We start from the raw sequence: 22104 nt of genomic DNA on the forward strand, positions 1-22104 counted from the left end.
AATTAATTTATTTTATAGATATATGACTTAAATTGAGCATAAAATATGATATCTAATTTGATAAAATACCTTATTCTGGGTTTGGTGATGTTGGCTCACTATTGATGACAGATGAACTACACAGGGAGTCAATAATGGATGGGGATGACACACATGTTGCTTTGCGTTTGGGAGACATATCAATTATTATAAGTTTTATACATTAATTTAGCTATTAACAATTGCTATGTTATATATATATTTTAAGTTTCTAATTTAATTTTAGTGCATAATATGTTGTAATTATACTATATTATTTTTAATTAAATTTGTTATAAGTTTTATACATTAATTTAGCTATTAACAATTGCTATGTTATATATATATTTTAAGTTTCTAATTTAATTTTAGTGCATAATATTTTGTAATTATACTATATTATTTTGTAATTACATTTGTTATAAGTTTTATACATTAATTTAGCTATTAACAATTGCAATGTTATATATATATTTTAAGTTTCTAATTTAATTTTCGTGCATAATATTTTGTAATTATACTATATTATAATTATACTATATTACTTTTTAATTAAATTTGTTATAAGTTTTATACATTAATTTAACTATTAACAATTGTTATGTTAATATATATATTTTAGGTTTTTAATTTAATTTTAGTGCATAATATTTTGTAATTATATTATATTAATCTATATTTTTATATCTTATAATTTTATAATTTTTGTTATATTAGGATTCTGTTCGAACAATATTTTACTCCCACAGGATCCTGTTCAAACTAACGTTATAGCGTTCGAACGGGACAAACCCAGATTCCAGACACGAAACAGAGAAAACATTTGCCACAAAACACAATTTTCACAATCACAATCTCATAAGATGTATATTGCCAGAATGCCCATTTTAAATGGGATTGCACAAACACAAATATACAACATGCATCTTAACATAATTATTTAAAAACTATAAATTATCAAAAATCTAAAAATTATAAATATTACCTTGAATTTAAGCAATCTAAACAAAAGTATCAATCCACAATACCTATGTAAGCAGAAAACACATTATGAGAAAACCTAAATCATGTGCAATAAACTAACATTAATGAAACTTGAAATACAAAAAGACAGAAACAAAAACATACATTTTGTTCGAACCTCTCCTCTCTCTCTCAAGAATCCCTTCTCTCACTAAGTCTATGAGTATCTCTCTCTCCACAACACTCTCACACACACACAATCACAAAGCCGTGCTCTGCCTCCTATTAAACATTCATCAACTGTGAAAATAAACTGGAAGTTCAGGTATATGAATCTGTGAAGTCCCGTTCGAACTAAAAATTTACCCATTCGAACAGGAAAATTTCGAATAGGCGGCAAATCTGTCGCGATTTATTTCACGTTCGAACGTATCATTTTGTTGTTCGAACTAACAAATCAGAATATTCCTTGGCATATTCTTCAAATGTAGACCAGCTCAAAGGGAATTTTCGTAACACTGTTCGACCAGAGCGTTCGAATGACAAATTTTGACGTTCGAATAAACAAACATTCAGAGTATTTGGCGCGAAATTTCCCTCCAAACACATTCCCCGAGATAACACCGTTCGAACGGGACGTTATTGGGTTCGAACCAATCACAAAATATTTTAATATTATATACTATATAATAACTATATATTTTACCAACTATTTTATATTATAATTGATAATATATAATTTACTACAAGTCTAATAGTTAATATAATACTTATACTATATACTAACTATTAATATATAGTACTTATTAATATATATATATATATATATACACTTTTGGTCTTCTAATTTTGCACTATATATTATATAACTTACTATCTTGTGATATAAAATATAATAACTATAGTTATAGTAACTTATAATAGTAACTAGTTACTATAGTTACGATAACTTGTATAGCTATCATAACTTATAATACTTGCACTGAAGTAGCTATAGTAACTATTTTAACTATAGTAGTTATGATAACTTGTATAGTTATCAAAACTTATAATACTTATACTGTAGTAGCTATATAACTAATAACTACTATATATATTAATTATTTTCACTTGTATAGTTATTATAACTTATAATACTTATACTGTAGTAGCTATATAACTAATAGCTACTATATATATATTAATTATATTAAGATGTATAGTTATCATAACTTATAATAGCTACAACTACATAGTAACTATATAATACTTACATTGTAGTAGCTATATAGCTAATATCCACTATATCTATATTTATATTAATTATGTTAACTTGTATAATTATCATAACTTATAATAGCTATAGCTATATAGTAACTATATATAATACTTACAATGTAGTAGCTATATAATGTATAACTATTATAGTTAATAACTATTATAGCTATATAGTAACTATATATAATACTTACACTGCAGTTATATAACTAGTAACTATAATTAGTGTTATAATATTATATAAACTATAGGAGTATAATTATCATAACTTATATATAGTACCTATATAATTCAACCATTTTAATTATACTAAGTACTTAGAGCATTGGCATTGGACTCGTTAAATGAGTTCAATCTTCAAAATTTGATGAATTCATGTTTAAAATCACTGCATTGGATTCACCAAATATTAAATGATGAAACTTTAACGAATTGTGCTTTCCAATTCATCTTCAATTGCTGTATAGCTAATATCCACTATATCTACATTTATTTACTTAAATTATTGTTTCCCAATTTTGAGACACAATATATTTAAATTGGGAAACAATAATTTAAGTATCAAATTAAATTATTAATTAACATATAGTTAGTATAATTGTAAAATATGAAAAAAATAAATTAAAAATATTATTATTAAAAAAATCATATTATATTATTATTTTGATGAATTCAATGGCTAATTCAATGTAGGGTTATGGATAAGGAGGTTTTGAGTTTATGGAAAATATATACTTTTCATCAAATTTTGAAGGTGAAAATGATGAATCCAATGTTAATGCTCTTAGTATGTACTTAGTATAATAGAAACAATATATTTAAAAATAATATACTAAATATATTAATTAAAAGTATTATAATACTATTATTAGTTTCATTTTTATACTTTTGTACTTTGTACTTTGTAATATTATTATTATTATTATATATTATTATTAGTAATATAATTATAAATGTATTAATATAATAACCGTTCGAACGGATCTTTATCCAGTTCGAACGAGACGCCACGGTCATTATTGACCCAGTTCGAATACAATGAAACAAAACTCTCTCATTCGAACCAGCAACCACCGAGAGCCTTCGAGTTCGCCTCTTAACTCCGCCGCGAAAACCGCCACTCAACCGCCGTAGGAACCCCACATTTGAACTTCTAAGAGGTATGGGTCAACTCTCCACCTCTATTGTTTAGTTTTGTACACGAATGAGATGTGTTTGGGGGTATGGATTTCTGAAATCCACCCATTTTGGTGTATTCCGTGGAAATAACATCAAAATAATTGGTAGAAATGATTGTGCTTCACTCTTTAATCATTTCTACTGATTAAAACAAAGGATAACATCTAGATAGGAAATTTTTCAGTTTGGGGCTGAGTCGACTCAGCCATGGCTGTTTGGCTTCTTCCGTTCGAACAAACTCTAGTCCGTTCGAACTCTTAGTTGCCGAACAGCATTATTTCTGTTTGAACAAAATAAATTCTTTCGAATGAACAAAGAAACTCTATTCGAATGAACAGAACAGTCCATTCGAATAGAGTTTTCTAGTTTGAACAGACTATGTTCTGTTCGAATGAATTATTTCAATTCAGTTTAATATACTATAATTCTTCAATAATATAATTTAAATATTATGGTTAATTATATTCTTACTTTCATTATAGTTAAACAGTATATCAATGGCATTCAGCGGAAGAAAACATGCGAGAGATCAGCCCAGCCAAAGTACTGGATTAGCAGCTCATGCTCCGGAGACGAGGCCTACACTTGTCGAGCGTGAAGTCATTTTGTCTGACTTCTCCGATCTTTCATGGGAGGGACGGAGCATACAGTCCATCTTCACCGAGCGGGGATGGATACCGACCTGTGAGCAGCGAGGGATTGCATATCCAGAGATGGTCCGTGAGTTCTACCATGCCATGGGAGAACTTAGCACTAATGCTCTGTTCTACACCATATCAGTCCGGGGAGTAAGTATTTCTCTTCCCACATTATTGCTGAGTTCCTTAACATTCCCCGTATAGCCGACGCATATCCTGCAGTGGCTACACGGGGACCAGCGGCTGCACCATCTGATTCTTACACATCGGTCGCATCCTCTATGCTAGCCTCGAATGTAGATTTGGATGCTACTTCAGATGGTAGTGAGGATGAGGATCTACCTGATGATGGTCTCACAGACGATTAGGTGCGTCAGCTAGTGCGAGACCCATCGGCTCCTCCATATGATGGGAGCAAGGTGATCCGACAGGCTGATTGTATAGGATTTTTTAGAATGCTTAATTTGATTGTTAGCTATAACATCGATCCGAAAAAACATAAGACTGATTTCGGAATCGATTGAGCCAGATTTTTGCTGCGGATAGCACGGGGGGATCCAATTGATCTGGCATTGTATTTATTCCTCCGCATTCGATCGGAGTCACGCTTTTCCAGTGGAGGTAGTCTACCATTTGCATTGCTGATATCTAACCTCCTACTCCGATCGGGGGTTACAGTGTCGGCCACTTAGCGATGGTCGACACAGATAGGGCCCCTTAACAAGATCACATTCAGCAAGAGCAAGGGGCACTTGCGAAAGATTGCACCAGAATAGCCTAGTGATCCTCCCACAAATCCAGCTTCTAGTAGTGCTGTCGCTGTTGAGAGATAGCCTCCTGGGGCTATTTTGGATCAGATACGAGCTCTGTTTGTGGAGTTCATTGAGCCCATCATGAAGAAGCGTAAGGATCTGGAAGGATCTATTAAAATGTTGCAAGAGGATGTTGATATACTAAGGAATCAATAATTATGATCGTTTTAATTATTATTTTACTTTTTTATGTTGTATTGAACATTATATATTTGAGATGTAATTAATGTATAGTTTTTATTTCTCGTGTTTACTACTTTGTTTATTTTTTCCATTTTACTTGCCGTTCATGATAATATAAAAAATGATACTATCTTTAAAGTTTTATTTATATAAATTTAACATAAAAGAAATCATTATAAAGTTTTGAAGTTAATTACATAAAAGTAATTTCTAAATTTCTAAATATTTTAACTCACCGCAAATCATAATATATAATATATACACATTTTTATATTTTGAAAATGATAACAAATTAATGGAAAAAATATATTCACAAATCCATACTAATAAAAAAAATTAATTGAATCTCTATCCATTCGAACAAAGAAATTTAAGTTCGAACGATTGTTAACTTACCCCGGGAAAAATAAATTAATTTCCAGCCAATATTATTATTCGAACAGATTATATACTGTTCGAACAGACATTAATTCCATGTTTAAATCTATTTTGTTCCGTTCGAACAGTTTTCCTTTTTTGAGACTATTTTGTTCGTCACAAAATATCTTGTTCGAATGGATATTTTTCTGTTAGAATGAATTTAGTAGCTCAGACATTTTTGGAGACGAAAGGTAAATTTTGTCTCCAAAAATGACTTTTAGGGATGAAATAAATTTCGTCCCTGACAAATTTCGTTCCTAAAAGTCAAATTTCTTATAGTGTCTATCAATTTTATTTTAAATGGGGAGCAGTGATATTAAATGTAAAATTCAAACTAAAAAAAATTAAATATTTCTGATGAAGTGACAATATCATATTAGCAACACAATTATGAAGTTTGCCAGAGTCGAAGAAAGCCATACAAAAATTAATATTCTTGAGAAACATGATGAAACACTTCCTCCGCTCGGGATTGTCAAATGTGTATGTTTCTCAAAACCCTAACATATTTCTACTTGACCCAAACAGTTTCATTAAGAACAATAAAGACATAGAACATAGTAAATTACCTTCGGGAAATCGACTCCAGCCGAGGGGATCAAGAGACGAATGGGACGGAAAATCGACTCCAATCCACTTCGATTAGGAAACGGGACCACGATGATAAAGAACAAAGCCTTAGGGTGTCAAAAAATTGAGACTTTTTTCACTGGTGCGGACTCGGCGTAAACTGAGGAAGATGTCGATTAGTGGTTTTCGATGGGGTGGAGTCACGTACATTGCTTACGCTCGAATCACGGGATTGGAGCAGTGGCGATGGTAGTGGTTTCATTCGGTGGAAGTTGATCCCTAGAAATTTTGAGTGGGCGGCAATTAATTTGAAACTAGAGGGAAATGGAGAAGAAGAAAGTTGGGGACGACGAAGGGGAAAGCAGAATTTTTGGCCTTTTGGCGCCTTGTATCTTATAACACTATTGCAGGGAAATTGTGCGTCGCCAAAAGGTTTTCATCTTTTGCGGTGCTTATATTCGCCGGACTTATCATTAAAATCGTTACAGATGGGTAAAATATATTTTGTAGCGAACTTTAACCACCCTAGATAGCTTTAAAATCGATGTAGAAGGTAAATCTAAATAGCGCCCCTTCGAAGCAGCGTCGATTCACAAAATCGCCGTGAATAATTGGTTATTGCGGTGATATTATTTGTAGCAGACAAAAAATCACTGCAATAGACCGTTTTTCTTGCAGTGCAATGTTCACATATAGATTATTAGAGAAACAAAAAAGTACCAAATGTAGAAGGAAATCTAAAAGAATCAGTCATCAAAGAAAATTCTATTTATAACGTCAACGGGGAGAGCATAAGCTGGATCTATTGCTTTCAATCCTGGATATTCAAGAAGTGATAGTCCTGCAACAACAAACATGGACGACTTTTTGATTGTAAAATCAAGGAATCTCTAATAAAGGAGCAAAATCATGTGTAGGAAAATTAATGGAACCAAAACGGTTACACATAATCAATTAGCTTCCTAGCGATGTCGGATTGGAAAGCACCACATAAACAATGAATATAAATAGAAGAGAGAAACCGCCACTGTAAGAGTAAGATCTGGTAGTCTAAGATGAACTTAACAAGCTTTTCCTTGCCGATCCAATGAACCGTCTATCATGATCAAGCTAGAAAGAACCCACCATGAGTAGCAAACCTGAAGTGATGTAACAAAATTAGTGAGGAAGACTACAAACATGGAGTGGAAGACCAAGTCTCGAATTTCTATATACACCTACATCAGGAAGTTTCTCAGGACGGCCATTAAGAACCCCTGCTTTAACTTGCCGCTCGCATAACCACCACCCAAGAAGGTCCTTGTCAATATGATGCAATGATCCCGTTATAGCAAGTGCACCCACACAACAGAAAACTGCAGAGGACACAAAATTTTCACTAGATTCCACGTCTAGATTTGACATGGAGAGAACTAAAAAGGCATAAATTGTTAACAGGATCTTGAGAAACTATATCACAGAGTTTGTGAATGTAACTGTTGGGTTCAACATGCAGACAACCAAAAGCAATATTTTCAGGTCGAAATTTGATATCCAGATCACACAAGGGCGTAATTGTTCAAATATTTAATTCTGTAGGTGAACACTAATATCTACCACTAATAATCAGCTTCACCTTGAATTGATTTATATTCAACACTGTCAAATCAACTTACTAGTTCAAATAGCTTAAGATTACCCATTTTGTAAAATGGCATGAAGTGCTTCAAGCATTTGAGTGACTCGCAAATTTCTAACATTAGTGAAAAGGCTTAGCTCGGTAGGGAGCACTCAGGTAACTTAAGAATAAGGCTTAATTTTTACTCTTGAAAAGTTGAACCAGTCAAGCTCAACTAGGACCAGCTCAAGAAGCAGCTTGCACAACGTTGCATATTTGATAAACAAGTGAGCTTGAGCAGGCCTGTTACTCAACTCATTTGCTGAATGCAAGCCTAAGCAACCTCCACTTCAATGTATTGAGAGAAACAAAAGAAATGGGAGGGAGGTGGGGAGCTTCTATCAAGCATGGAGGTTTGGGTAACCAAGAGGCAAATTGCAAAATTCACAGTTGATAGACAACAATTGAATCTGAAAAATGAGCAAGACTTCTGAGAATAAGCTCAATGCATTTTTTATCAGATGCAAAACCTGAACATATTTTTCACCAGATAAAGATAACAATTAACAAAGAAATAAAGAAGACAATGGAAGTAAAACACACACTTGATTTATAACGTACAAGTCAAATAGAAAACTTCATAATTAGACTGTTAAGTTAAATGTCTAACATACTTTGACCTGCATGGGACTCGCCACCAGGTGTGCATCCAAATCCACCGTCCAAATTTTTGCAACTCACGATGTAGCTCACTGCCTTCTCCACATTGATTTTATTCAAATGATGTAATATTGAGAGACAACATATAGCAATGTAAGAGAACCTATAGGAAACAGTCTCGGTTTGGTAAAACTATTCAACCAAAGATGCTAACATCCAAAATCATGAGATGCCAAATAATAAAGCAGCAGTGGAAAGAATACCGTGTATCAACTTCGCCCCATTCATCCCCTGAAAATGATCCATCTTCATTTTGCAATCCAGCAATATCTGAATTAAATATTTAGCAAGAAGAAAACGAAGATACATGCTATTTTACAACACCCAACATGGAATATCAACAAGATACACAACTTTAAACTAGAAGTTAACTAGCTTGAGTTAACTAGCTTGGATACCTGAATGTAGAAAAAATTGCAATCGTTGTAATAATTGTAGCTACAGCAAATTTTGAGAAAAATAAAGTATTGTTTGATATGATATGATGTGGAGAATTTCTCAGAAAATACAGCAGTCTGTATGACAAAGGATACAATTAGTCACATTCTCAATGTCAAGAACATTTAGTTTGTCAAAAAGGGCCAAAACCTGTACAGCGCTTAGAGTATACAGTATGTGAGGGTCATGCCCAATGTTACCACCAAACCCACCTGCAAAACCGAATGTATTGTCATCTACCCCATTACTATAGTCATCTCCATATTTCTTTCTTTTATTTTTATTTATTTGTAATGTAAATCATTACTTAGTCTTGGGCTATAACCATCCGAAAAATCAAATACATCAAAGAGATGTACTACTTTTTTTTTCTAGTTTGAGGGGGTTTTGGGGGGGGGGGCATCACCCAACAGTTTCTCACTCATAATATACATAGCAGAATGCAACTTGACAATGCATTTGATTGAAGTAAGAAAAGTAAGCATCTATGAAAACCTGATTCGTGCTGGCATTTCATGATCCATGAGACAACCTCATCCACATCTACAGCATCAAGCTTCCCTAGAAGATCTAGAGTGGTCAATCCCCAGTATGCCCCATTCATTCTCAGATATTCCATTGCAACAGATATAAAGTCATCCTTCCTCTTGAGTGCAAGAAACATGAATTTTTGGTATAAATGAAAATAGAGTCATGTCAGCAACTAAAGATGTACTTAAATAACATAAAAAAGGTACATAAACGAGAGATACCTTTTCAACTGACAAAATGTATTGGACATGCTTCTCAGTTACAAGCTCCCCCATCTGCCAATTACTAAGCACATTAATCTAGGAATTTACAGTTGAAAACATTAAGAATGTATAAGTAATTAGAAACTTAACATCTCTTGGAAAATGTAGCGTTGGGTTCTTTATCTGTTCTTGTCTCATACAAAACCACTCAAAGCAAAGAGGTGCTTCATAAATTAAGGATAGATATAATCATATGAAGCTCAGAGTAACTAACTCATTTGAAACAGACTAGTGGAGAACAAAATTTCATTTTCAGTTCAATTCCCTATCAAACAGTCATCAATGAGATTGATGAATAGTATAATAGGCAACAAGCGACAAATTGACTGTTAAAGCACTAGAATTGACAACAAATATAAGCGATCTTGAACTTTTACTTTCAAAGGTAAAATCTTCAAGTGATAAATATTGCATTAAAAAGAAGCTAAGGCAAGCTATCCAGCCGCTGGAAACTGCTTAACAATTCCAAGGCTCAGCTCACACGGCGAATTTCAGTCACAATTTTAACATCGAGAAAAGTTTATCGCATAAAAAACTATGAACTTCAAGGGAAAGGAGATAATTGCCTTCAAAGCAAACTGAAAATGTAAGACAAGATTTTCGCGAAGCTTCACACTTTAAAATTCCATTCAAATATTAAAGAGCCCCCGGTTTACATGCTCCAGTAGAATGCCAATTGAAGACATGATGAACAATCAACGGAGCATGAAAAAATAAAGAAGCTATCACACAAACAAATATTTTTTCCCCAGAAAATTCCGGAGGAACTGTTTCCAATCAAAACAAACACACCCAAAATACTGTTGTACCATAAAACTTTATGGGAAAATGTTTTCTCGGGAAACAAACGAAAGCCAGTAGAGAAATCTAGAAAAAGCCATCAGTCAGTTCCAACAGATCTTGTCAGTTCAAAATAAAGAGTAATATGATTTATATAGTTGGTAGGGAAAGCTCGTCAACAAAGCTTTGGAAGGAGAATGAGAGAACTTACAATGAGTCTTTGTCTAGATACCCTCCCTCTTCAACTCCGATTAATCGTAACGTGAAGGAAGAATAACTTTCCACTCTAATTAGTAATTACGCAGAAGGTTATATAACAGAAGTGAAATTAAATTTAAAGTGCTTACAAAACATCGACGGTGGGCATGCCGGAGTGGTTATCGGGCATGACTAGAAATCATGTGGGCTTTGCCCGCGCAGGTTCGAATCCTGCTGCTCACGCCTCCCTGCTCTTTGGCCTTTTGCAGCGAATTCAGCTTAACCCTTTTCGTTGGAAAAGCTTTGCCACGACAACTTCAGTCCTAGTCAACTCCCTTAAACCTTAAAAGTAGATCTAAACCCTATGTTGAACTCCAAAGTCCAAATGTTGTTTTTCAGTTTTTCCCTGGGGAATGCCGATTAAGGTGTCCACGGGTACTTCTCCAACAAATAAGGCAATGTTTGATATAGAAACGGATTCATCTCATTTTATCATTACGAATTTTTTAAATTTTTATATAAAATATAAAAAATAATTCAATTTTTTTAAATTTTAAAATAATAATAATATTAAAAAATAATATTCTAACAATATTTTATTTAATTTTTAACTTTTATATAAAATCATCTCATTTCATCTCATCTCATCTCACTATCCAAACAGACATAATGGATTGAAATATTTTTTGGAATCAATCTTTCATCAAATAATAAAAAAATTTATTTTATCAAACTTTTGGAGCTTCCAGGCCTAGAATATTCGACCCCGTCCAAATCCAATAACCCATAACCTCTTTAAGATGTTTGGATTCTAATTCCAAGATCAATTGAAGTGGCTAAGAGATTTTTGCAATAATTCTTAGAATTGACCATTACATCGTTTAAAATATATGGCATCCGAAATTATTAAATTTTTGAAATTATTAATTCTTAGAATTGACCATTACATCAATTGAAGTGGCTAAAAATTATTAAATTTTTGCAATAATTCTTAAAATACATGTTAAGCATATATATATATATATATATATATATATTTATACACATACATCAAATGCCACAAAACACTCGATCAAAGAATACAATAGAAGGAAAGAACAAAGATAAAAGTACAAGATATAATTATACATACATATCTGATAAAAGAACATGAGATGCAAAATCATGACTTGCATGAGATGTATTATAGCAGGTGAAAGATAGTGATCTCTTTTAGGGAGTTAAAGTTGTGATATCAAATAGTTTTCCTAATGTAATGGCATCTAGGGGCTCTGACAGAGGGGCTCTAGGTCTACGAGTTGATAGCTTTTGAGAGATCTGTTGCATGCTTGGCCTGGATTGTGGGTGGGCGTTGAGTCATTTAAACGCTAGCTTAGCAATGGTGACCACTTCCTCAGTTACTCGACCTCTAGGAGGTGAGAGGCGTTGGTCCAACACTTCCTTCAGTGTTATATTCTGGGTAGTTGTTGTCGTTGATGATGATGATAATAAGGAGATGAAACTGCTCGGATGCCTTCCCATCATCACTTCCAATGTTACCATCCCAAAGCTGTATACATCACACTTCTCATTCGATTCCATTGTGTAAGCAAGCTCTGCAAAGAACATTTCAGCACATCTATATATGTTATATACTTTGATCATAAAATAAGATTTTAATTCTCAATATGTAGAAATTTGAACATGGTTCATTTCCACTAGCGTTTGAGAGCAGCAACAGCTTGTCCATTCACCTATGTAATATTTATGGGTGAGTCCATGATCACAAGTATTTGAAAAGCTTACCTGGAGCCTAATACCCAAAGGTGCCTGCATATGATGTCCAATTGGATGAGTTAGGCTTCAAAATCCTGGCTGTGCCGAAGTCGGAGATGTGAGCCTCATATTCCAAATCCAACAGAATGTTGTTACTTTGATATATCTCGATGAATAATTGGAGGTGAGCAGTCGTGGTGTAGGTAGGATAAAGCTCTGGCAACACCTCTTACCACGTTAACCCTCTTGATCCAATCGAACTGCATTGCTTTCACCTCACTACTTATACTCTTTCCCAAGCTTCCCCGTCCTAAGTACTCATACACCAGGTCTGAGTATCTTATATGTGAACAAAAACCATAAAGCTTTATAATATTCCTGTGTCTCACTTCTGTTAAAGCAGTAATCTCACTTGTAAAGGCTCGGTTGGCCACTTCTCCATCCTCAGATTGGTGAAGTTTCTTCACTGCAAAAACTTGACCCGTTGACACCTATGCTTTATAAACATTTGCAGATCCTCCCTCTCCAATGCAATGTCTTGGGTTGAATTTTTCTGCGCTTCAACAATGCTTTGATGTGCCATTTTCCCATCATAACTCCAAATTTCAAACAGAGTTTCATTTTCTGCGTCCTTTGGCTCATGATCTGGCTTTCTCATATTCTGGAAGCAAGCACAGTAGATTGCTGCAGTGATATAAAAAAGAAACAGTGCCAAATAGAATAACAGTGATCAAAATAACAACTCGGAGGCTTATCTTTCCATCAGGTCTTTTGCTCGACAACGAGGGGCAAGCCTTCAGAGCAGTTTTGTTGCCGCACAGACCTCTATTATGTTCTAGAGCTCTCATTGGCACCTTTCTGAAAGCTTTATTGTCAGGAAGAGGACCCTCCAATCTATTGTATGATATATCCACCCATGTCAAGCTTAAAGTTTCACTAAAAGTTGATGGTATCGAGGCAGACAGATAGTTGTGGGAGAGGTTTAATAATTCTAAGTAGCGTAATTATCCAAACTCCCGTGGAAGCTCTCCTGCGAGCAAGTTTTGGCTAAGATCAATATACATGAGAGAGCGTATACTGCCAATCTGGGGGGTAATACTTTCCCAAAATCCGTTCACGCTCAAATTCAAGTCCAAGAGTTTTGAGCACTGTGCTAACTGCTTGGGTATTGATCCACTTAAATTGTTAAGCTGCTAGGTTGAGTTGAGTAAGCTCAGATAGTCCTCCAATTTCCCTTGGAATACTGCCTTAAAGTTTATTTTCATTCAGTTTAAGAGGGAACAGTAACTTCAAGGCCCCCAATTCCTTTGGAATTTTTCCTACGAACTGATTTCGGGACAGGTCAAGATATCCAAGTTGACTTGCTTTATAAAGATCAACTGGGATTGTACCTGAAATTCTATTTTATGAGATCTTCAAGCTTGTTAGGCTTTTGCTTTGCCCCCCAATTGATCGACAGCTTACCATACAACTTGTTATGACTCAAATCGATGTAAACCAAACGTGGGCATATGCCAAAAAAATTCTGATATGTCACCTTTCAGTTGATTTCTTTGGACCTGAAACCGGATTAAGTTGGTACATGCAGTTTCCTAAACTTTTTGGAATGGGACCAACGAAGTTGTTTCCACTAGCAGCGACGCGTTCCAGTAACCCATTAGGCGCATATGTTTGGTGGTAAATAGCCAGACAAGTTGTTCTCGGCCACTAGAAAAGCAGAGATGTAAGAATATTATTCATTTCTCTAGGAATGGAGCCACTGAGTTTATTCGTAAAGAGACATAAGCCAGAAAGGGATGTAAGTTTTCCGAGTTCTGGAGGAATATGACCAGATAAATGATTCACACACAGCATCAACTTTGTGAGTTTGCTCAAGTTCCCTAGTACTGGAGGGATGTTTCCTGAAAATTGATTGACTGAAACATCCAAGTTTCCTTCTTCTGAAACAGGATAAGCTGAAAATCTCTAGCAATGACGAAGATACCGCCAATAATCAGAACATCTCAGAGTTGATTTCTACATTGAGAACCGCTTACCGAATGAAGGTTGGGGACCATCGTAACCGAGCTCAATCAAATTATAAATTCCATGTGATAAATGCTATTTTTATGTGATTTTATCACTCTTTCATTTACGACAAGTGTCATTTTCTCTTCAATACTATTGATGTTATTTTATTTCTACATATTTTTATTTATTTTCTTGGATTTGAAGGAATGAGAAGATTTAGTGATTTAGTGTAAAAGGAGAGCATTTTGGTACAAAAGAAGAGACTACGGATCTAGACCGATGAGAGGCAACGAGATCTAAAGAGAGCCGATGAGATTTGGGCTAGGAGCCTTGTCTTGTGGGCAGCAAAGAAGACTTACCTCTCGGCAGGCAAGAAGACTTACCTCTAGGTAGGCTAGGAGACTCGCGGCCAGAAGGCGCGAAGATTTGGTGACCAGGCTCTAGGCGGTTAGATTGAGTGATTATTCTGAACGACCAACTTAAAAAACCAACTTAAACGACATCGTGGACAACAACTAAATAAGACGAAATGAGTCTTTCATCTTGGTCGGGAGTCTTTCAACTCAGTAGGCGATGAGAGGGCCGTGTGGTCCTTGTGACCTCCACGCCAGTTATATTCAGCACACACGGCATCTGCTCTGTGGGATAATTCCTTCTGACCGGGATTAATCTGTTATTGACCTCCAAATCCGAGTTTCGCAATGAATCTGTTTGGCGACCAAATCCTCCTGAATTCAGCAATTCAAGCTCAATATCACTGAATCTTCCATTCCGTTTATGTTAACATCTATTTTTAGAAATTATTTTTCAGATCCTTAGGCGAGATTGTAACCGCAGTTATCTTGTTTCAAGATTTGAAGTTCATTATCTATTTAATCAGGACTTTTGGGATGAATAAGGGGTTTTGAATCGGAATTTTGTTTTGAGTTTTAGAGAGTCTGAGTTCAGAGTTCTAGTTTTTATCATTAAAGTGTTCTTTCGAGAAGGCGGATCTGGAGGGTAAAGGCGAGAACCGAATGCTTAATCAACCGACTTCAATAAAGAACACCAGTTTTATTCTTTTTCTTTTTAATTTCATTATGAATTAATTCTATTTTCTAGAGTTTTGATGTAACCTAGCACTGAACACACAGTTTATATTCTAAATTATTTTATTTTCAATATTTCCATGATTGAGTGTTTATTTATTGTTCTCAATGCTTACAATTTTCTAACTAACTATTATTATATCTTTTAGATTGCAATAAGACCAAGAGGTAATTTATGATTAAAGCTCTAGGATTAAACCTCATTAGTTGAGCGAAATTAGAGATGTTTTACTGCGACTAGTGTGATTTTCAAGAAAAATTCAAAAAATTTAATAAGTCACCAATTAGTTAAATTCACATAAAGATATATAGAGTTAATTGAAGATATTTTTAGTATTTTTTGAGAGAAAATATTGAATATTTAAGGGATTTTTATCATCACTTGGGATAATTGAGATTCTATAATAAGAAAGAATACATTGTGTGAGATTTGTTAGATGAAGTCAAACGCTCTATATCTATTCTTATTATTTTTAAAATCTTAAATTTAATATTCTTTTTTTCAGTTTAGTTTAGATAAACCATTCTTCAAATTTCAGTTTTCCAAATAGTAATTAATTTAGTCAATTTCAAAACTTATTAGCATAATTATTTCTTGTGGGTTTGATAACCGTTTTCTTTAAAACACTTTACTACTTGTTACGATTTTGTGCACTTGCAGATATATTTGTATATGAACAAGATGATCCTAATGTCCATATTGTAAATTTTTTGAAAATTTGTAATACTTTTAAACACAACGGCGTGACAGATGATGCAATCCGATTGACACTTTTTCCTTTTTCACTTGGAGAAAAAGCAAAAACCTAGTTGAATTCTTTGTTGCCCGGCATCATCACCACCTGGTAGGAGTTGGCACAAAATATTTTAGCAAAGTATTTTCCTCCAGCCAATACAATGAAATTAAGGAATAATATTACTACTTTCGCCCAATTTGAGGGTGAGTCATTGTATGAAGCGTGGGAGAGATACAAAGACTTATTGCGCAAGTGTCCACATCATGACCTCCCCACCTGGCTTCAAGTACAGACATTCTACAATGGTTTGGGACCCACAAATCGATCTATGATTGATGCGGCCGCTGGAGGAGCATTAATGAGTAAGACCCAAGAAGCCGCCTATGGACTTTTGGAAGAATTGGAGTCCAACAATTATCAATGGTCTGCAAAGAGAGCAATGCCAAGAAGGGCAGCTGGAGTTTTTGAACTTGATTCTATTACCACACTGGCGGCGCAGATGACAAATCTTTCACAACAATTAGGTAAGATGAACATTAATGTTATTCAAATTAATGTTGTTTGTGATCATTGCGCAGGAAATCATTCCAGTGTAGATTGCCAAGTGGGGAATCCTTTTGTCGAACCAAGTCAAGAACAAGCCCACTACGTGTCAAATTTCCAACGTCAGAACAATCTTTATTCAAACACTTTCAATCCTAGATGGAGGAATTACCCTAACTTTTCATGGAGCAATAACTAAGGGCCGATTAGACCACCTCAACAGTTTCCACAGCAAGAGAAGAAACCGACACTTGAGGATATGTTCATGCAGTACATGCAAAAGACTAATATGGTGATCCAAAACAATTCGGCATCCATCCACAATCTTGAGGAGCAAATCAGTCAACTTTCCAACATGCTTACCGATAGGACAGCAGGGGCTTTACCGAGCAATACTGTGACAAATCCAAATGAGCATTTCAAAGCCATCGCATTGCGAAGTGGATGGACAAATGACCAACCACAAAAAGTAAGTACCGAGCGAGATGCAAAAGCTGAAAATGTGGAGACTGAGAAAAATGAAACCGAGGACGAGGTGAAAGAAACTGATCGAGAGGCAACCAACCAGCAAGCTTAGAATACTAAAGAGAATAAAGGGGCTGCAAAATCCAAGAAATCCAGGGAGTTTACTTCTGAAACTTATTCTCCTTCAATTTATGATCCACCAAATCATTTTCTACAAAAATTAAAGAAAAATAAAATTGATAATCAGTTTTCTAAATTTTTGTGTATATTTAAGCAGTTGCATATTAATATTCCTCTCATTGAAGCCAGAGCAAATGCCTAAATATGTAAAAGTTTTGAAAGACATATTATTAAACAAGCAGAAGTTGGAGGAGTATGAAACTGTGGTGCTGACTGAGGAGAGTAGTGAAATTTTACAAAAGAAGCTGCCGCCAAAGTTGAAAGATCCGGAAAGTTTCCCGATTCCTTACACTATAGGAAATTCCTATTTTGATAAAGCTTTATGTGACTTAGGGGTAAGTATTAACCTAATGTCTCTCTCTGTTTTCAGGAAACTGGGTCTTGGAGAAGTAAAGCAGACCACCTTCTCTTTACAGTTGGTGGACAGATCTATCAAATACCTGAGAAGACTCATTGAGGACGTATTGGTGAAAGTTCATAAGTTCATCTTCCCCGCCGACTTAATTGTACTTGATATGGAGGAGGACGAGGAGATTCCTCTGATACTGGGCTGACCTTTCCTGGCGATGGAGAGAACTTTAATTGATGTCTAGGAAAGAAAATTGGTTTTGAGGGTAGGCGTGGAGCAAGTCACGTTTAACGTGTTTAAATCTATGGAATTTCAGTCCGAGGTACATCTCTGTTTTCAAATAAGCGACAGAGACATGGTCAAGGACGACAAGACTTTTGAAACCGAATTTCCAAAACTACCACTTGAGGTATGTCTTACTCACTATACGTCTATTGAATCTGAAGATGAAAAAGTTGAGTGTGAGAGATATTTCAAAACTACACCTTCCCTTTCTCATTTAACAAAACTGAAAGTGACAGACCTAAACTCATCTCAGTCGACGTCTTCCAAGCTTGAACTCAAGCCACTTCCATCAAATTTAAGGTACGCTTTCTTAGGCCAGGATTCTACTTTTTCAATTATTATTAGAGTAATGCAGAGGAAGAGAAGTTGCTGAGAATCTTGCGGGAGCACAAAATGGCTTTGGGCTGGACCATCTCGGACATCAAAGGAATAAGTCCTTCAATTTACATGCACAAGATTTTAATGGAAGAAAATTTCTAACCGATCGTCCAACCCTAGAGGAGACTGAATCTATCAATACAAGAAGTGGTGCATAAAGAGGTATTGAAACTTTTAGATGCTGTGATCATTTATCCGATCTTAGATAGTGCATAGGTAAGTCTAGTGCAAGTCGTCCCAAAGAAAGGATTGATAACTATGATCAAGAATGACAACAATGAACTCATACCGACCAGGACAATCACGAGATGACGAGTATGCATAGACTATCGAAGACTGAATGATGCAACTCGGAAAGACCATTTTTCCTTACCGTTTATTGATCAAATGCTGGAAAGACTTGCTAGCCACGCCTACAACTATTTTCAAGATGGATATTCCAGTTACAATCAAATAGCCATTGCACCCGATGAGCAAGAGAATACCACTTTGACCTATCCATATGACACTTCTGCATATAGGTGCATGCCTTTTGGTCTTTGCAATGTACCAGCCACTTTTCAAATATGCGTGATATTCATCTTCTCAGACATGGTGGAAAGTTTTTTAGAAGTCTTTATGGATGACTTCTCAGTTTTGGTCATTCTTTTGATAACTGCTTATCTAATTTATCTTTAGTTTTGCAGAGATGCAAGGAGACAAATTTTGTTTTAAATTGAGAAAAATGTCACTTCATGGTCAAGGAGGGAATAGTGCTTGGCCACCGCATCTCCTTCAAGGGAATTGAGGTCGTCCGAGCAAAGATAGAAGTTATTGACAAACTCTCACCACCCACCAATGTGAAAGGCGTGAGGAGCTTTTTGGGCCATGTCGGGTTCTATTGTCGGTTTATCAAGAATTTTTTCCAAATTACTAAACCTCTCTGCACTCTGTTGATTAAATATATTCGGTTTGAATTTTCTAATGAATGTTTGCATGTTTTTGAAACATTGAAAAATAAATTAATTTCAACACCTATCATTATGTCACCGGATTGGAATTTACCTTTTGAATTAATGTGGGATGCCAGTGATTATGCTATAAGGGTTGTTTTGTGCAGAGAAAAGATAAAACTTTTCATGTTATTTATTATGCAAGTTGGACCTTAACAGAAGCTCAACTTAATTATGCTACTATTGAAAAAGAATTATTAGCAGTTGTGTTTGCTTTTGACAAATTTCATTCTTATTTGACAGGTTCAAAGGTGGTCACTCAACTCTTAAATACTTGTTGTCGAAGAGGGATGCCAAACTAAGATTGTTACGATGGATTCTGCTACTACAAGAGTTTGATTTGGAAATAAGAGATAAGAAAGGTACCAAGAATGTAGTGGCCGATCATTTGTCTAGCCTTGAGTTTAAAGAGGCAGTTGGCGAGGAGAATTTCCCATTTAATGAGACCTTCCCAGATGAGCAATTAATGACTACACAAGTTGTTCCATGGTATGCCGACAGGGTAACTTATTTGGTGTCCAAAATTCTCCCGACCGAGATGACATATCAACAAAAGAAGAAGTTCTTCTTCGTCTTGAAATATTATTTTTGGGAGGAACCTTTTCTATACTGGCACTACGCGGACTAGATAATCAAGAGAAGTGTGCCCGATGAGTAGATGATGAGCATACTCAGACATTGCCACTCTTTCGAAGCGGGAGGCCACTTTGGTGGAGCAAAAACAGCATCAAAAATTTTACAATGCAGCTTTTATTGGCCGACTATTTTTAAAAACTTTTTTAATTTTTTTACTTTATGCAATCATTGTCAAAGGGTTGGCAACATTTCTAGGAAACATGAGATGCCTTTAAATAATATTTTAGCGATTGAATTATTTGATATTTTGGGTATAGATTTAATGGGTCATTTTCCATATTCATATTCTAATAAATTTATTCTGATGGCTGTAGATTATGTCTCCAAATGGGTAGAAGCGGTCGCCTTGCAACCTAATGATGCAAGGGTTGTGGTGAATTTCTTGCGGAAGAACATCTTTTTCCAATTTGGCACTCCGAGGGCCATAATCAGTGATGGCGAAAAGCACTTTTACAATCGTCAATTTGAAGTGCTACTGACTAAGTATGGAGTTACCGATCACGTGGCAACACCATACCATCATCAAACGAGTGGCCAGGTCGAGGTATCTAATCGGGAGCTGAAGCGCATACAAGAGAAGCTCGTGAGTGTCTCTCGGACAGACTAGGCGAGATGGTTAGATGATGCGCTAAGGGCCTATCAAACAACATTCAAAATACTAATTGAGATGTCACCTTATCGGCTTGTTTATGGAAAAGCCTGTCATCTACCCGTGGAACTAGAACACAGAGCCCATTAGGCGACGATAATACTGAACTTTGATTTACAAGCAGCTGGCGAGAAGAGAATATTGCAGATCAACGAGATGAATGAGTTCTGCAATGATGCTTATGAGAATGCTCAAATTTACAAAGATAAAACTAAAAGATGGCACGATAAGCATATTCTAATAAGGGAATTCGAAGTAGGGCATAAAGTTCTATTATTTAACTCAAGACTTTGTCTCTTCCTAGGAAAGCTGCGCTCTCGGTGGTCGGGACAGTTTGTGGTGACCCATGTTTTTCCCTATGGGGTGGTTGAAGTCCATCACGAGACAAAATGCACATTTAAAGTAAATGGACAGAAATTAAAACCCTATATAGATGGAGACTTTAACTCGGAAAAGTGTTCCCTCAATCTTGCCATTCATAAATGATGGGAGGCCAATGTCTAGCTATAGATAGACTTTAAATAAAGCGCTGGACGCAACCCAAGTTTTTTTTTTAATTTTTTTTTCTTATTATTATTATTCATTTTCTTTGATTTTGTAGGAACAAAGAGGTGAGGAGATCTCCAAAAAATACGTGGTGGCTGCGCCTTCAAGGAAAATATTCAAATGACGGAACTGGACAAAATCAGGAGAGCATCTCTTACCTTCTCTCATTCTCTACTTTAGTTTCTCTTGCTTTTTCTTATTGAGGACAATGTGATATTTAAGTTTGGGGGAAAATGATATTATCTTTTTTTTAAAAAGAAATAATGATAATAATAATAATAATAATAATGATAAAAACAGTATGGTTTGATGAATAAAAAGCATGTGATAAGAATATGAACTGAAATTGATTATAATTTTTAGGAAAAATTCTCACTGCTTAAGTCTAGTTGTTAATTCTTTACTTAATCTTACTTAATTTGATATTTTCTATATTCAATGAATGCTTCTTATGATCATTAATTGTTTTGAGTACCTAGAGAAATTTTATGTGAATTTTGTGAATTTATATGATCTCAACTTACTCTAGAACTTATTTGATTGTACTAGAGGTGAAATCCTAGATAGAATATTACTGGAAAAATAATTAAGGCATTCTTTGGACTGATTGAGCCTTTCCAGCTTACCTGTTTATTATCTTTATCTCTAGTTGCCCTTTGAGCTTTATTGAAATATATTTTGGTCTTATATTTTTATTTTTTGTAAACCTCATATTTCCTACCCTATTTGAGTTTAAATACTGATTTCCTTACCTTTCAAGAGAACTAAGTTTACTCAAAATCATAGATTCACAAGAGCATGAAAGACGAGAGAGGCAAAAGGTCTACAAGTAAAGTACTTATAGCAATATTATCAGAATCATAAGTTTGGGGTGTGAAGAGTCAACTCGTCTACTGTCTGGCCAACAAGAAAAGGACGATGAGA

General features: G+C 35.0%; 2 non-coding genes and 2 pseudogenes across 2 annotated transcripts; 1 reads left to right on the forward strand and 3 right to left on the reverse strand.

The window, feature by feature from the left end:
- Positions 1-6771: 6771 nt before the first annotated feature.
- Positions 6772-22104, reverse strand: part of LOC109022151 — an 82717-nt pseudogene continuing 67384 nt past the window's right edge.
- LOC108980985 lies at positions 6921-9753 on the reverse strand (annotated as a pseudogene).
- TRNAS-AGA lies at positions 10729-10810 on the forward strand. The gene has a single exon. It is a non-coding gene; the product is annotated as a tRNA-Ser (tRNA).
- LOC118344106 lies at positions 16321-16427 on the reverse strand. The gene has a single exon (XR_004797871.1). It is a non-coding gene; the product is annotated as a small nucleolar RNA R71 (small nucleolar RNA).

This window comes from Juglans regia, chromosome 12 (genome assembly GCF_001411555.2).
Source record: "Juglans regia cultivar Chandler chromosome 12, Walnut 2.0, whole genome shotgun sequence".
Classification (NCBI taxonomy): Eukaryota; Viridiplantae; Streptophyta; class Magnoliopsida; order Fagales; family Juglandaceae; genus Juglans; species Juglans regia.